This window comes from Pan troglodytes, chromosome 3, assembly GCF_028858775.2.
Source record: "Pan troglodytes isolate AG18354 chromosome 3, NHGRI_mPanTro3-v2.0_pri, whole genome shotgun sequence".
Taxonomy (NCBI): domain Eukaryota; kingdom Metazoa; phylum Chordata; class Mammalia; order Primates; family Hominidae; genus Pan; species Pan troglodytes.
In genome coordinates this window covers 151,727,104-151,745,105 of record NC_072401.2, presented here as the reverse complement: position 1 = coordinate 151,745,105, position 18,002 = coordinate 151,727,104, and the positions used below count along the sequence as shown (strand labels likewise).

The 18,002-nt window shown below is 38.7% G+C and overlaps 1 long non-coding RNA gene across 1 annotated transcript in view; it reads left to right on the top strand.

The window, feature by feature from the left end:
- The window catches only part of LOC107974438 (uncharacterized), a 59,300-nt gene extending 50,596 nt beyond the window's left edge, over positions 1 to 8,704 (top strand). The window contains exon 5 of the long non-coding RNA XR_001717224.3: positions 138 to 8,704. This is a non-coding gene — a long non-coding RNA (uncharacterized LOC107974438). The remainder of the gene's footprint in view (positions 1 to 137) is intronic.
- The last annotated feature ends 9,298 nt before the right edge of the window (positions 8,705 to 18,002 follow it).

The following is an 18,002-nucleotide window of genomic DNA, read 5'->3' as shown; positions in this document are numbered from 1 at the left end:
AGTGGTGCGATCTCAGCTCACTGCAAGCTCCGCTGCCCAGGTTCATGCCATTCTCCTGCCTCAGCCTCCCAAGTAGCTGGGACTACAGGTGCCCGCCACCATGCCCGGCTAATTATTATTTTTTTTTGTATTTTTAGGAGAGACGGGGTTTCACCGTGTTAGCCAGGATGGTCTCGATCTCCTGACCTTGTGATCAGCCCGCCTCGGCCTCCCAAAGTGCTGGAATTATAGGTGTGAGCCACTGCGCCCGGCCATGTGTTGATAGTTTTATTAGGCATTTTGCATTGACATTCTTGAGATGTTCACCTATGGTTTTGTATTTTTTGATGTGCTCTCTCAGATTTAGGTGTTAATGTGGATTTTCATTTATACATGCCTCTTTCTATACTATGAAATCACTCAAGTAGCATTGGAATTACTTGTCTTTAAAAGTTTGGTAGATTTTTTCCCCTATAAAACTATCTGGACAAGGTCCTTTTATAGATGGTTGTGTGTGTGCATAGAGGGCGGGGTGGGTGATGAGGTAGTGAGCTCTTTGACAACTTTTTCTTTTTCTATTTTAATTCCTCTTTAGGTTTTCTCTCTCTTTTAGTCAGTTTTGTAAATTCTATTTCTTAAAAATTACCCAATTTCTACCTTTGCTTCCCTGTTGTATTGTTTTCACTGTGAAAATCGTCTTCTAAATTGTCCCTCTGCTTTCCATTTCCCTCTCCACACCAATTCTTCCACAGTGCTGCCAGAGTCCTATCTCTAAAATATGACTCGGGTACTGTCATTCTTTCACCCCAAGAAAAGCCACAAAAACCTTTCAATGGCTCCTAGTTTCTCATGGACAAATTAAGACCAACTTGACTCCTATGAGCTTTACTATTACCTGGAGTAATAGTAGGCAGTTTTGTCTCCTGGAGTCATGTGTTTTACTTCACCTGAAGTATCTTCCTTGTTTTCTTCTCTATTCCTCAACTGCTGAAATATTTTAAGATCTAGATTCATTGTGAGCTCCTGAAGTTACAGCTTGTGCCCTATCATTGTCATATCTCCAGTGCTGATATCTAGGACATGCATGCTCATAACATAAAAGTGGCCCATACATATTTGCAGAATCACATTGGCTGTATGTGATACATGTTTATTGGATGTGTGTGTGGTTGTTAGTGTGTTCCTTCATAAGATAAATACATCTGAAAGGTGTTTGTGTGGGGAGGTGAGTATAGACATGGTTTATAGGTATGGCCAAGGATCTGGCTTCCTAGCATGTCTGCTATTTGATCAAGGGTGACAAGATTTCTCCCCCACCTAAATATCAATACAGACACATGTGCACACATGCACATACTAACAAGAACACTTCAGGAGGCTAGGATAGTAATTCAGTCAATTTATTAGTCTGAGTCCACTTAAATGTCTGCCTGAAGTTGGTGATCCCAGAGAAAGGTAAAATGTTAGAGTTTTTTTTCTAAGAGCGCTACCAACCTTTTCCCAAGCAGCTTTCCTAAGCCAGAGAATATCTGCTAGTCTGTCCATCAGCACTAAATGAGCATCTGAATCAAGGCAGCTAGAGTCAGGCTAATAATTCCTGTTGGCAGCTTTTTTTCCTCTAAGGACGTAAATCTGTGGTCTTAAGTACAACATAGAGAGTTCAAAACGAAATGCCGCATAGAAAACCAAATACTTCACTCTGCTTCTCGACAGTATAAGACTCTGCCAGTATTGCCAGGTAGCTACTACAGTAAGTGAGGGTGGCTTTCTATTCTTTATTGTTTAGACTCTCCAGGACTCTCTGCTTGCCTGGACAGTGATGCTAACCTAGTGCCAATATTTGTACAATATTTGTTCACCTGGAGAAAAAAAATAAAGAAATTTTGTTTGAAATAACATTCATAATCAGGCCATTTTAAGCTAATGCTTTCTTTGGTTCCAGAGATGAGAAAAAAAAGTATATGAGCTTCATAGATTCTCAACATTTTACTTCCATCAAATGAAATCACCTCATCTTAAAAACTGTATTCACATGTTTTCATACTCATTCTACTTGATAGTTCCCATTGCAGCCTAGATAAATTGTGATTGTGTTTTTTACAACTGATTAAAATCTAAAGTTACTATAAATGTGTACACTAGAATTTGGAAAATATTATTTTCTGGAGCTTATATGTCCTTTGTCTAGAATAGAAAAAAAAAACACTAATACAATCTTCTTCTCAACTGAAATTATATTTTGGCTTTTCAATCTTAATCTGTATACTTTAGGAAATTGTTCCTGTGTGAGTTCCATAACAGATAACAGAAATAGTGTATCCACGGTAACTCCTGGCATCTTCCAGTGTTTTGTTCTCTCTTGTTCCCTTCACAGCCATCTCAATTCTTTTACTGCAGCTGCATAAATATGTTTTACAGGTCTGACATTCCCCCAAAGTCATATTAGAATCCAAATAAAATCATATGAATACAATAGCAATAAGATCTTGAAACAGAGTAATATATCAGTGGTAGAGCTAAAAATGTTTCCTTTAGACTGTTGAGTCCAAAGATTCTGCCTATAACACTGTAATAAAGGAAGTAGGCAAATAGTGGTTTTGAACTTTCTTAGCACGGTATGGCTGGCACTATACATTCTCAACATTACACTTATAAGATAGATGTTCAGGTTCTTGGGGAGAACATCCTGCTTTGGTGATTGAGTATTGCAGAAGAAGTTTTGGTACATGTAAGAGGGAGAATCAGAGAGGGGCCGATATCGGGGGAGAGTTAGAGTAAATCTGCGGGGCTGACTAGGAGGGCAGAAGGAAAAGAAACAACAATGGGGGTGGAAGAGAAAGGGGGACTTGTGTCCTTGGGATGGAACACAGCTCCCAGGGAAGCAGCCCCAAGTGGAGATCTGCCCAGCTTGTTTCCATACAGACCCGGGGCTCAGCTCTGGACTTGGCCATTTACTTCCCCCTTGAGAAAGTTACTTCACTTTTCTGTATTTTGTTCCCATATTTTAAAATGAGAAAAATAATGCCCATTTCCTGGGGTCCTGTGAAGATTAGAAAAGATAAACACAGATAGCATATGTAAAACTCTCAGTCTAGTGCCTGGCAGATAGTAAGCACTTGAAAAATGTTAATTTTCTTTCCTGTCTCTGGGTTACTTTCTTATCCTCCTCCAATGCCCAGGGGTTAATGGAAAAAGGTTTCCAAATGCAGAATTGGAAATCCAAATGCAGATTGTTTTCCCATTTACTTTGTAAATACGCCCCTTCGTGGCTTTTGTTCCAGTAGAGGCCAAACTGTGTTGATGTAGACCCAAGAAATTACAGGAGTGAATGTTCAGAAGGATCCTGGTATTGTTCCCAGAAGATAGTTGGGTTGGGTAAGTGGAGCCTATTGTGATTTTACAGGTGCTCAGTCTCACTGACTTGGTGAAATGCACTTGAGCTGGCTGGAAGCCGTCATCTTCATATAGAACACTTCAGGTAGACGGGTACTTCCTTTAGTTTCCACCATCACCCTGGACTTTCTTGATGGTGCAGCTTTACTGCCCCTCCCAGTGTATGAGGTCAAGCTGTTTCTTTTAGCTCTTGGCAAATGTGGTTTGCTTGATTTTTAATCTCATTTTCTTCCTCTTCATTAAGCCAAGTTTGACTCATTCTTGAAACCTCAGATCACCTGATACTTAATCAGGAAAACCTTCCCTGATCCTCGTGGACCAGGCTAGGCCTACTGCTGTGCTATCTTAGCACTCTGTACATCTTTTTGATAATGCTTGCTACAATGACACTAAATATTTGCATATATAGTGAGCTCCATGTCTTATTCTCTAATCTATTTCTAGCACCTGGTACAGTTCTTGGATCATGAGAGGAGAAAATAAATGTGCATTAATCAAATGCACACATAAATAAACTGACCAGTCTCAGAAATGGTAGGCTAAGGTATTATGTGGCTCTTCATTTAAGTTTAATATTGGCTTTAAATTTACAACTTGGGTTTAGTTAAAACTCTGAAGCTTTTTGGAGTTTTATATGCATTGCTCCCTTATATGCATACGCATTGCTGCTTGAGATACACCTGTATCTATGGGAGGAGTTGTGGGGCAAATAATTAAAATAATAATTATTTTAGTTACATATGGGAACACAGGGTGAGAACTTCCCTTGTCTTCCTACCTTCCTAACTCAGAATAATTTTTTGTACTGCCTAAAAACAGTATCAAGTTATAAAATAAACCATTCTAATTTACAGTTTATAAGAAAGTGAAGTTTTATCCAACTCAACAAACTTAATTGAATTATTCTACTCTAGGCCAGTGGCTCTCAAACTTTAGTGCACATTAGAATCACCTGGAGAGCTTGTTAAAACTCTTATTGTATTTGACTGGGACCAACAGCACCCCATTCTCAGGAACTGATAGAACTACTAGAAAAGATATTAGCAAGGATATGCAACCGAACAACACCATCAAACAAGAGGATCTAATGGCCATTTATAGAACATTTCAACTGACATAAACAGAATGCACATTCTTTTCAAGCACCATAGAACATTCAGAGAATAGACTATGTCCTGGGTCATAAAACAAACATTAAGCAATTTAAAGAATTAAAATCACAAAGAATGTGCTTTCTGAGTATAATGAAATGAAGCTAGAAATTACTGCATGAAAGACAACTGGAAAATCTCTAAGCACTTAGGAATTAAACAACATACCGCTAAATAATCCGAGTCAAAGCTAAAATCTCAAAGGAAATTAAAAAATACATAAAACTGAATAAAAATTAAAACACATATCAAAATTTGCAAAATGCAGATAAAGCTGGGATGAGGGCTCACTGCTTCCATTAGAGAAGAATGATCTCACATCAATAATCTAAGTGTATTAGGGTTCTCCAGAGAAATGGAACCAATAGGAGATCTATCTATTGATCTCTCTCTGGATATATATAGTTATCTAGATATCTGTGTATCTAGAAAGAGATTTATTGTGAATAATTGTCTCTGATGTAATTATTGAGGCTGAGCAGTCCCATATTCTGCCATTTGCATGCTGAGGACCCAGGAAAGCCAGTTCTGGTCTGAGTCTGAAGGCCTGAGAGCCCAGAGAAACCAGAGAATCTGTGGTGTCAATTCTAGCTCAAGTCCGAAGGCCTGAGAACCAGGAGTACCAATGGTGTAAGCCTTAGTCCAAGGGCAGAAGACTGATGTTTCAGCTCAAGCAGTCATGCGGAGAGAATTCTCTCTTCTATCTTTTTGTGCTTTTCAGTCCTCAGTGGATTAGATGAGGCCCACCCACACTGGGAAGGGCAAACTTCTTTATTTTACTTCTGCTTTAGGACCTGCAGATTTAAATGCTAACCTCCAGAGAAATCCTCAAAGACACACCTCGACATAATATTTAACCAAACCTCTGGGCGCCTTGTGACCCCATCAAGTTTACACACAAAATTAACCATCATCCTAAGTTTCTACCTCAAGAAATTAGAAAAATGAGTAAAAATAAACCCAAAGCAAGCAGAAACATGGGCAGCAGATATCAAGATAGCAGACATCAGTGGAATTTAAAATAGGAAAACATTAGAAAAAATTAATGAAGCAAATCCCTCTCTTTTTTTTAAAATCAATGAAATGGATAAACCTCTAGTAAGACTGACAAAGATAAAAATAGAGAAGAAGGCCAGGCATGGTGACTCATGCCTGTAATTCTAGTACTTTGGATGTCAAGGCAGGAGGATTACTTCAGCCTAGGCGTTCAAGACCAGTCTGGGCAATATAGTGAGGCCCTGTCTCTACAAAAAATAATTTAAAAAAATAGCCAAGCATGGAGGCATGCACTTGTAGTCCTAGCTACTTGGGAGGCTGAGGTGGGGCATCGCCTAGGTCTGGGAGGTTGAGTCTGCAGTGAACTGAGATTGTACAACTTCATTACGGTGTGGGTGACAGAGCAAGACCTTGACTCAAAAAAACAAAAAAAAATTAAGAAGAAAAAAATCACCAATATCTGTGTTGACAAGAGATCCCATTATACATCCCACAGCCATTAAAAGGACAGTCCAGGCTTACTAGGAACAACTTTAAACTAATAAATTCAAACAACTTAGAAAAAATGGACTAATATCTCAAAAACCACAATCTACTAAAATTAAGCCACGATGAAGTAGATAACATGAAGAACACTTTAATAACTAAGTAAATTGAATTTGTCATTTAGAAATTCTTTGAAGAGAAATATCCAGGCCCTTTTTTTGTAGGATTTTTACCAAATATTTAAAAAATTAATATAAATTTTACATAATCTCTTCTAGAAAATTAAGGGAGCATGTTTCAGTTCATTTTATGGGGCCAATATTACCCTGATGCTAAAACTAGACAAGTACCCCTAGAAGAAAACAAACCAACATCTTTTGTGAACTTCGATCTAAAATTCCCCAAGAAAATCTTAGCAAATCAAACCCAACAATGTATAAGAAGAATAATACATCACATCCAAGTGGAATGTATTCCAGGTTACAAGATTGGTTTAATATCTGAAACTCAATCAATGTAATACACCATATCAACAGACTAAACAATAAAAATCACATAATCATATCAGAAAAGGTATTTGGCAAAATTCAGCTGTTATTTATGAGAAAACTCAGTACACTAGGAATACAGTACTTCTTCAAACTCATAAAGAGCATGAACACAAAACTTCAGTTAACATCATACTTTTGCCACTAAGTTAAGGATGTCTGCTCTCACCACTGTTCTATTAAACGTCATGCCTGAAGTTCTAGTCAGTGAACTAAGCCAAGACAAGGAAAGAAAATGCATATAGATTAGAAAAGGAGAAATAAAACTGTCTCTATTTTCAGATGACTTGATTGTCTACATAGAAAATCCCAAGTAATCTACAAAAATAAACAAAACTCCTATAATTAATTGAATTCAATAAGGTCACAGAATACCAGAACAGCATAGAAAAAATAATTGTTTTTCTGAATACTGACAATAAATAAGTGGAAACCAAAATTAAAAATGCCATTTATAGTTGCTCCAAAGAAAATGAAATACTTAGGTTAAATCTAACAAACATGTACAGGATTGGTTTGATGACTATTATAAAATGCTTCTGAAAAACATCAGAGAAGTCCTAAATATTTGGAGAGACACGTGTTCACGGATTAGAAGACTCAGCATAGGAAAGATGTGAATTCTTTCTAAGTTGATTGTTAGACTTAATGCAATTCCTATAAAATCTCAGCAAGGTTTTTTTTGTAGACATAGAAAAGCTTATTCTATTTAGAAAGAGAAAGGTTGTAGAATAAACATGATTTTGAAAAAGGATAATAAAGTAGGAGGAATTACTCCTCCCTTGTTTTGTCTTGACATCAAAAGCACAATACATAAATATGGGAAAACTGGTAAACTGAACTTCATCAAAATTAAAAAACTTTTGTTCTGCTTAAGACCCTGTTAAAAGGATCAAACATAAATTACGGATGGGGAGGAAATATTTTCAAGGCACATATTTAACAAAGGTCTTGTATGTAGAATATATAAATAAAGCTTTAAAGTTCAACAGTAAAAAAAGCAAACAATCCAACCAGAAAATGGGCTAATAACATACACAGACATTTCACAGAAGAGGATATACAAATGGCAACTAAACAGATGAGAAGATGCTCAATATCATTAGGCATTAGAGAAATTCAAATTAAAACTGCAATGAGATATCATTCCACTCCTATCAGAACAGCTAAAAGCTAAAAGTAAAAAGTAGTGATAAATGCCACTGGCTGATGTGAATGTGGAGAAACTAGATCACTCATGTATTGCTGGTCAGAATGTAAAATGGTACAGCCACCCTGGAAAATAGTTTGGTAGTTTCTTTTACAGTTAAAAATGGACATACCCCTTTTTAATGATTCAGGAATTACATTCTCAGGAATATACTCCAGAGAAATAAAAACCTATTTGTACACAAACTTTTCTATGAATGTTTTTAGCAGCTTTGTTCTTAAGAGCTCCAAATTAGAAACAACCTAAACTATCCTTCAATAGATGAATGGTCAAATGACCTGCTGTATGTCCATATCATGTGTCTTAGTTTGATCTGCTGTAACAAAATACTGTAGACTGTGTAATTTGTAAACAACAGAAATGTGTTGCTCATAGCTCTGGAGGCTGGGAAACCCAAGATCAAGGTGCCAGCAGATTCAGTGTCTGGTCAGGGCTTGCTCTCTGCTTCATATACCTTCTACCTGCATCCTCAGATGGTAGGTAGGAAGGGTGAACTAACTCCCTCCAGAAGCCTTTATAAGGACACTAATCACATTCATGAGGTTGGAACTTCATGACCTAATTCATTATTCTCATAGGTCCTATCTCTTAATACTGTGGCATTGGGAATTAGGTTTCAAGATATGAATTATGGGAGGACACAAACACTCAGACCATAGCACCACGGACCACTATTAAAAGTAGAAATGAATGGACTATTGGTACACACAACTTGAATGAACCTCAAGGAATTTATGCTAAGTGAAAAAAAGCACATACACTACATGAAAAAGTATGCATACTGCATGATTTCACTCATGAAATAATATAGGGAACATATTAGTAATTTCCAGGAGTTCAGGATGGGTATAGCTATAAAGGGGTGCCACAGGGGATCTTGTGATGGTATGGTTAAATATACATACATATATATATATATATATATACACACACACACACACACACACACACACACATATATATATATATATATACATATTTGAGACAGAGTCTGGCTCTGTTGCCCAGGCTGGAGTGCAGTGGTGTGATCACAGCTCACTTCAGCTTTGACCTCCCGGCTCAAGGAATCTTCTCACCTCGGCCTCCCGAGTAGCTGGGACCACAAGTGTGTGCCACCACACCTGGCTAATTTTTGTATTTTTTTGTTGAGACAAGGTTTTGCATGTTGCCCAGGCTGGTCTCAAACTCCTGGGCTCAAGTGATCCTCCCACCTTGGCCTCCCAAAATGCTGGGATTATAGGTGTGAGCCACTGTGTGTGGCCTAGTTAAATATGTTGGTTGTGGTGGTGGTTACATAAATCTACACTTGTGATAAATTTGCTCATGTGACACACACACACACACACACACACACACACAAATGGTGATATCTCTGAATAAGTTCTATGGATTGTACCAATATAAATTTCTTGGTTTTGAAATTGCTTTATATACTCATTCAGGATGTTAACATGGAGGGGAAGCTGGATGAAGGGCAAATGGAATCTCTCTGTCCATTTCTTTGCACTTTCCTGTGAATCCTTAATTATTTCAAAACAAAAAGTTTAAAAAAAAAAACCAAAAAGCAAAAACAAACCACGACTGCTGAGCCCTGCCCTGCAGTTTTTGATTCAGTAGATCTGGAGTGTGGTGTGAGATTTTGCATTTCTAATAATTTGCTAGGTGATGCTGCTCCACATGTTGAGAACCTCTTCTTTTGGCCCTGAGGGAAATATGAAGACAAAAAGTAAGAGTTTCTATGGTCAAGTGTTCATAATTTAGAGAGAATAAGATAAGTAAAGAAATAATTGTAATGCAAGTAGGTACAATACAGGTGCTAAAAGCAAGATAGTTCTAGGAAAATTTCAAGGAGGGACAGATTGAAACCAAAGGATCAAGGAAGACATATAGAAGGGGTAACATCTGAGATGGATATGAAAGGGTGAGGAAAATGATAAGATGCACAAGACTTGGAAGGGCATTTTAGGCAGAGTAATTGCATGGACTAAGGCAATGGAAGAGAAAAATATCATTGAATTATCCAGGAAAGAAAGATTGATATAGTTTGAACAGAGTGTAAGAAAAGTGCAGGGGGTTATGTACAACCAGATGAAAAGGTTAGGTTGTAATTGAAATTATGTTCTAAGATTGGGAGTAGTTTTGTTAATAAACACTAAAATACAAAAATTTGAACTGGTTCAAATTTGCTTGCTTGTTAGATTCAAAATTTAGTGTGGTACACAAGAACATAGGTTTTAGTGTCCCACAGTCATTGGTTCAAATTTACCACCCTGACCGTATTGGCTTCATCATATTAATTCCCTCATCAAAAGGAGAAAACAATGCCTGCATTAAGGATTGTCATGAAGCTGACATTAATAACCCCAAAGTGCTTATTACCATGCTTCCATAAGTGGTAACTATTGTTATTATGGTTATTAGGAACATAAGGCAAGTTATTCAGTGTGGAGCACAATATATAGATATTTTGCCTTAGTTGGTATGATAATGGACATCTTTCCTGAAATATCTGTGACATGTATACAGAGTTCAAGCTTTGAAATTTTCATATATACATCATTAAAATTGCTCAAGCTATTAACACAATGTATTCTATATTCAAATAGTTTAATTATAAGTGTATCATATGTGTTTCATCTAATCCAAAGGTTACAATTAGTTGTACTTATTAATAATACCCGATAATAGTAATGACCTAAAATTACATAATAATTTTCTCTTAGTTCTTCAAGCAAAGACATTTCTATTCATATGCTTACTTAAATGTTGCCATTTTAATATGACCAATAACACTGAGATAAATGACTTTAAAATAGCTAAGACAACTTTCTGGACTCATCTTTTCCCCATTGGCCTTCCTGTTCTTGTTTCATTTCTGCTTCTAAAGCACATTGGAATCACTTTAGGAGCTTTTAGAAATCCTGATGCCCAAGTCATGCCCTACCCAGTTATCAAAATATCTGGGGGTGGGTATTTCAGGCTCCAGGATTTCAGGAGATGCCAATGCAGCAAAGGCTGAAAACCTATGATTTAGAGTTTAGTAGTGCAGCTTTCAGATCAATAGTCAGGTGAGAACATAGAACAGATGGAGTGAAACTAGCAAAGCGCTATGAGTGAGCAGCTGATGATCCAGTTTCCAATGCCTGGGCATCAACTATGAATCCAACCATGTTTGCTGAGTGTCTATTATCTGCAAGCCACTATATTGAGAAGTATACACAAAAAAGTGTAAGACAAGCACTGACACACCGTTCAATTTATATAGATTCAACCATATAAAAAAAATAAACCATACTAAGTAGAGTTAAATGGCAAAAAGGTATACCAGAGATCAATGTGAAGGTTTTGAGGTTGACTGGTGGAGTGATTTAGTTTCTGCGCACTTTTTTTCTTGAATATGTGTCTCCAAATACCTATGATTATTTCCAAAGATGGGCATTCTCTTATGTTGCTGCCCTTATCAGGAATGTCCTCCCTTCCCTGTTCTGTTTCCAAGACCCTCATGATCAACAATACCCCAGGTTTCCCTCTGCATTTGTTATCACATGAATCATCAGTTACATGTTCTTAAAGCCTTTCATGTGGTTCATGCTTGTCTTCAGTTCTCTGTGCACCCTAAACTTCAGCGTCTTCCATAGCCCTTCTGTCGGCTGGGCTGGAATTATCCCAGCATTGATCTTTCTTTTGAAGAGCATTATAGGCTTTAGAGCACAATTACCTCATCAACCACCTTCTGCTGAAGATATCAGTTACTTGGAGAATGCTCTTGGCCTTGAACAGAGTAAGAAAATAAAGAATATGTAAAACACACACACACAAACACACACACACACACACACACCCCTCTGTGTTAATCACTAGAACTTATTTTTCCTCTTATCACTATGATAGTCTCAATCCAACTATAAGTGGAACAGAAACAATAAATTCTGTGTTAATATTACTAACGTTGTATGACTAGCATGCTACTCCTGAATCCCTGTTTTGTCTTTCAGAGTGGGCCTTTCAGAGTTGGCTTTTAGTGGAGACAAGATTTATTCCCTGTCACTTCAGAGACTTGTAGGGTGAAGACACAAAATAGGGGCATGATAGATGCTGGTTGAATTGAATTCTTTAGTCTTAGAGAAACCCTGTCATTGAAAGAGAATATAGTTAACTTTAAGAAGACAAGAAGTATTGCTTGCAAGTTCTTATTGACATGTTTGAGCAGAGTGGATTAAAATACCTACCTGCTGATACAATTAATAATCTGCATTATTTTATTTTATTTTCTAATGCAGGGCTGATTCTAGGGAGAATAGAAATTCAGAAAACCATGTCTTTATTCTCTCCTCCTTGTGACTTGATACTTGTCCCTTGGCAAGAGGCCACAGGACCCCTTCCCTCATTTCTATCTCAGGCTTATTCTCCCTGTGTAACTGCTAAGCTCTAGACATTTCATGATTTTTCCTCGCCTTCACAAAAAAATATAAGGGTACAGGTCTGAAGCTCCATTCTCCCTATGCCATTCTTGCTACTTCCTTGAAACTGGTTAATGAGATAAATAGTAGACATATTATTTGTTTAATAAAACCAAATCCAGGCTAATGTGTTCTTGAAAAAAGGTTAAACCCTCAACCCCCTTTACATCCCCAATAATTCAAGGGCATTTAATTATTGTCTTCTTGAGACTATACCTTTGCTTAAACTCAAAAAAGTGATTTTTATAATGAAACTTTTAAGTCAGGAAGAATAGACAATGGTGGTCTTTTTATAGAAAAGGAAAAGTGAGGCCACACATGGTGGCTCACTCCTGTAATCTCAGCATTTTGGGAGCCCAAGGTGGGAGGATCACTTGAGGTCAGGAGTTTGAGACCAGCCTGGCCAGCATACAAAAAATACAAAAATCAGCTGGGTGTGGTGGCAGGTGCCTGTAGTCCCAAGCTACTCGGGAAGCTGAGGTGGGAGAATTGCTTGAACCTGGGAAGCGGAGGTTGCAGTGAGCTGAGATGGCACCAATGAACTAAAAAAAAAAAAAAAAAAAGAAAAAGAAAAAAAGAAAAAAAGAAAAAGTGAAGGTAGGTAACTAGTATTTGTTGAGTGCTTCCTCTGTGCTAGGCATTTTATTGCAAGCTATATGCATATGATATCATTAAATCCTCACACCAGCTCTGTGGGATAGGTCCTATTATTATGCTAATTTTATACATGAGGAAACTGAGACTTCAGGCAGTAACCTCCCAAGGTAAGAAAGAGCAAATAGTAATACTGAAGTCCACTTTTATCTCAATGTGTTCTAAAGCTGAATGACTTTTCAGGTTTCAAAGTGAGGTCCAGCTGTTGCTGTAAGGAGTATAGACAAGGCTTGGTCCTCCATCATTCAATCATCAGGGTCTCCTAGTATATGTGGGGCTCCCATCTGTGAGTCTTTACCTGCCTTTATGTGAGACTGGACCCAGAGCTAACTTCCTCAGCCCCATATATAGGTGTGTGCTGCAGTTAAATATGACTGCCTATGGGGAGGGTGTCAGGGGCACACACCACAGAGCACCCTGCTCCACATAGCTGTGGAAGGAACAAGAAAGTTTCCTTTGATACTTATTTTAGAAACTTTGAAGGCCAATTAAAAGAAAGGCATTGGCTGCCTTTAGAAAGCCACTTTAGTTGAGCAAGAGGTTGCTTTCCATCCAAAAGGAGGTGACGCAGTTCCTGTTAGGAGTATAGGACAGGGTTCATGAACTCTTGAGCCAAGGCAAAGTGAGAACTTCATCTAGGACACCCTGGAGGTAGAAAGTCACATCTTAGAACGTCTATTTAGAAAGAAAAACTTGTCCCTTCTGTCCCAACTAGTGCATAGGCATTCAGAGAAGTGGACTTCCCCCTCCACCACCCTCAAGCCTTAAATGGGTCATCGGGAGTAAAGACACCTAGGATGGGGAGAAAGGACAGGTGACCCCTCTCTTTCAACCCCCTGTCCCTCTCAGCTGGAATTCTGCCCAGGCTCAGAGAAGGACTGACAAATTCAAGTGATCAAAAGCCATGGAAAGGGTCAGTGGTCCTCTTACTGAATAAATAAGTTTTCTTCTCAGAATTCTCCCTTCCTTGTCTTCCCCAACAGATGAAAGAAGTGTGGGCCTGGAAAGCAAGTCAGATAGCACAGTTAGAAACAAAGCTAGAGATAATCATATGGAAAAAATCAAAGTGAGCTTCTAGTATGAGTGTCAACAAAAGATGAGCAAAGTGTCAAAGAACGAGGTGGAGCCATCTAGGTTCCAGTCATTGTTCGGGATTTGTGTCTCCTTCTTTCCCCCTCAGGGCTTTCGCTTGCTCTGCTCCCACCATGAGTGGACTTCCTGCTTGCCTCTGCTGCCCAAATGCATCAAGGACAACCATCCTCTCTGGCTCCCTGCCTGAATCTCCAGTACTTATTTCTCCTCTCCCTTAACTGGTCCCCCAACCTCAGCTCACTGTTGTCACAGCTCCTCTGTACCTGCTAAGTACTCCCGTCCCTGTGTCTCTGTCCTGTCCTAGTTTGCTTTTCTCAGTATCATTTATACTGCAGTTGTTTCAGGATTTGTTTTGAATGTGGGTGAATCTCCAAACTCTAATGGTCCCCAAATTCAAGTGGAGGTTGCAAACCACACTGCCCAGTCATTTGGGGCTTCCCAAATTCTCTTTCTCTTTCTTTTATTTGTTTTTGTTTTTATTTTGAGACGGGGTCTCACTCTGTTGCCGAAGTTGGAGGGCAGTGATGATCTCGGCTCATTGCAACCTCTGCCTCCCAGGTTCAAGCAATTCTTTTGCCTCAGTCTCCCAAATAGCTGGGACCACGACTGGCTAATTTTTGTATTTTTTGGTAGAGATGGGGTTTTAGCATGTTGGCCGGGCTGGTCCTGAACTCCTGACCTCAAGTGATTCACCCACCTTGGCCTCCCAAATTGCTGGGATTATAGGCATGAGCCACCATGCCTGGCCTCTCTCCTTCTTTTAAAAATGAAACCTAGTAGGGCTCCTGTGCTTTCTGTCACAGTCCTTTTGCTCTTCTATCCTGGAGCACCACCTGAAACAGGCAGGAACAATCAGCCATTACCAAAGACAGATTCGTTTTCACTTGTGAAACTGCTGTTGGTTGTACAATATTTACAGTCGTTTGGAGCATGTGTCAGCCTAAGCAAGTATGACAGAATCAGTGTGACAGGAAAATAAAGATTTGTATTTATTCTCTCTGTGCGATTCCATTCCCCTGACTCCTCCCCACATAGTAGGTAACCAGCCTTTTTCCAGCAGCAAAAATTGCTTGGAGCTTCTATTAGTTTCTGAAGTTGAGTTTTGTTGTGAAGTCTAAGCTCACTGAAGACATTTTGCTGGGTGTTCTGAGAGGGAGGGGAAGCTTTCAGTGGTCCTAAGAGAGGAAAATGGAGGAGATGCTTGCAAAGAGATTCTTGGGAAATAGTTGGAATATTGATGGGGGCCTGTGGGTCATTCCAAGGTGTTGTCCTGGAGTGGGGACAACAACTCAGAGGCTTAGGAGCTTCCAGGCAGAAGCAGCAGGACCTTGAAATATGAGAAAATCCTTTGGGTTGGGAGACTGGGCCTCTCTGATAACCAGAGTGAACCAGCAGCTGGAGAAATATCTTAGATAATTTCACATCATGTGAAAATGATGACAATGATGATGATAGATATTTGCTGCACAGCTAAGTGCCAGACATCATTCTAAGACACTTATATATATTAACTCATCTATTGTCTAAAAACTCTATGAAGTAGTTACTATCATATCTCCATTAGTCATCAAAGAGGTTAATTAAGTTACCCAACTCACACTAGTAAGTGGCAGGACCAGGATGCAAATCTAGGTGGTCTGGTTCTAGAGCCTTCAGATAATGTCATTTTTACCTCTCTAAAAGGAGACCTTTGCATGACCTTGAGTTGGAGGTGGCAGTGAGTAGGAAGAAACAAAACCCCATAATGATTAAAATTGAATTTCCCACCACCTGCTGGGATGGAGATTGAGTTTTATTTAGGTTTATAGAAAGGAAATAAAGAAATGTGACTTTTTTTGTATTACTAGCTTGTGGACCAAAAATCAAACCTTTTTCATATATAAAAAACTTATTTTTAAAATGCTGTATTAACATTACCACCAACAAATACAAGGCAGGAAATTGACTTCAGACTGCATGATTCATTTAATCTTGCATATTTTGTTCTCTCATCAGATCTAGATCGCCTACTGACTTTCTCTAGCTGTAGCTCTCTAAAGAGACTTCTCCCCACTGAGACCTAGCGGGGCCAACACAGCTAGATGTGGATACAAGCTGTGTGCTCTGAAAAGATGTGTGCCATGGTAACCTCATGAACAAGGAAGGGTGGGTGATTCTAAGTCATGTGGGCGGGCTTTTGTAGACACACATACAAATGCATATTCATTGATTAAACAATTTCCTAGGGTTTTTTTTTTTGTATTTGAACTGTATCATTATACGAACACAAAACAAAAAACAATGTGAAGAAAATTTCTTTCTATTTATCACTATCTTGAGGGTATGATTTAGACAATATTTCTAAAGAGAAATGAAAGAGGAAGAATAATTTAGACACTACAGTAAAGCTATGATTTCAAGAGGGTTGTGAGCTGTGGGATAAGTTGTGATGGGTGTTGGGAGCCACCTCAGGAGAACCAGTTTGCAGCCACATGGATTCTCTTGCGGTTCTTTGAATAGGTTGGGTTTTTCTTGCCTCTGGATCTTTGTACTTGCTGTGCCCTTTGTATAAAAAGCTCTTCCTTCACTTTTCTTTGTGCCTGGCTCCTTCTCAGCCTTCCATGACCGTGCTTTCTAAAATAGGTCCTCTCTCCCTGTTCTGCCTCTCAGCATCCTGCCTGCTTCCTTCATAGCTCTATCATAATCTTAAAGTGGCATTTGCTTACTTCCTAATCAGGTTATTTATTTGTTTGATCTGCTGCCCACTCCCTGCTCCCTACCATAATATAAGATCCATGAAGTTAGAGACTGTTCTTTTACCCCAGTACTCAGCATAGTGTTTGTACAGAAAACAGTATCAATTAATATGTGTTGGGTAAGGTGCAAATGGAACTCCCAGGAGTCAGGCTTGGCTGTACAATTGGTAGTTCCTTTTCCTCCCCTCAGCAGTGCTGCACTTCAACAAAAACCTCTCTGCTTATACTCACTTTGTCTCATCTAATCCTTTTCACATTATTATCTTGGTTTGGCTGGGCCCTAGGCTTCTGTTTTGTAGATGACTGTTACGTTTGCTCCATGTCACCCTGATTCTCCACTACGGCTTTTGCCTCTGGTTTTTGCTGTTTGACCTGATTTCTCCCAACTCCTGCTGCTTTCCTTCTTAGCAATGGCTCCTGTGACATTGTCACTGACTTGACTGGATTAGATTCCCATAGCAGATGCATTCCAATTAAAATTAAAAAAAATTTAATTGAACAAAAATAAGCTATACTTTCATAAAAAGAAAAATAAAAGCCAGATTTTAACATAATTTTAATTAAGCTCAGCTTAAATTTTTTATTCTTATTTATTTATTTATATTGGAGACAAGATTTCTCTCTGTCACCCAGGCTTGAGTGCAGTGGCACAATCATGGCTCACTGAAGCCTCATCTTGTTCTCAAGTGATCCTCCTGTCTCAGCCTCCAGAGTAGGTAGGACTACAGGCACACTCCAGCCTGCCTGGCTAATTAAAAAATAATTTTTTTGTAGAGAGAGTCTCACTATGTTGCCCAGGCTGGCCTCAAACTTGGCCTCACATGATCGTCTGCCTTCAGCCTCCCCAAATGCTGGGATTACAGGTGTAAGCCACCATGCCCAGCTGAGGTCATCTTAATTAGACAATTAAAAATAATACATGGGTTGGTTATTCAATTCCATACTCCAATTGTAAGACTTAACGAAACTATTTATTATGAACCACTTTTGAAAGTTTTACTAAAAAAAAAAATCTACATTCAGGATATTCTTCCAGGAACTCAGAGTGCCCAAATTCTTTAATCAATTTATGTGATGAGAAATACACCTAAAATGACCTTACTAAACCCCACCACTAGTTGGAAATCAAGACATGGAAATTCTTATCAGGAATTCCATGACTTTCTCAGAAGAGACTAAATCTTTATCACTAAATGCCCTTCATTCTTAGCAAGGGATTTGGGATTTTGAATGTCATCTAGAAGGAAAAGTCCTTTCCTAAAAGGACAATTTCCTTTACTTTGATTGGTGCCAGTGTT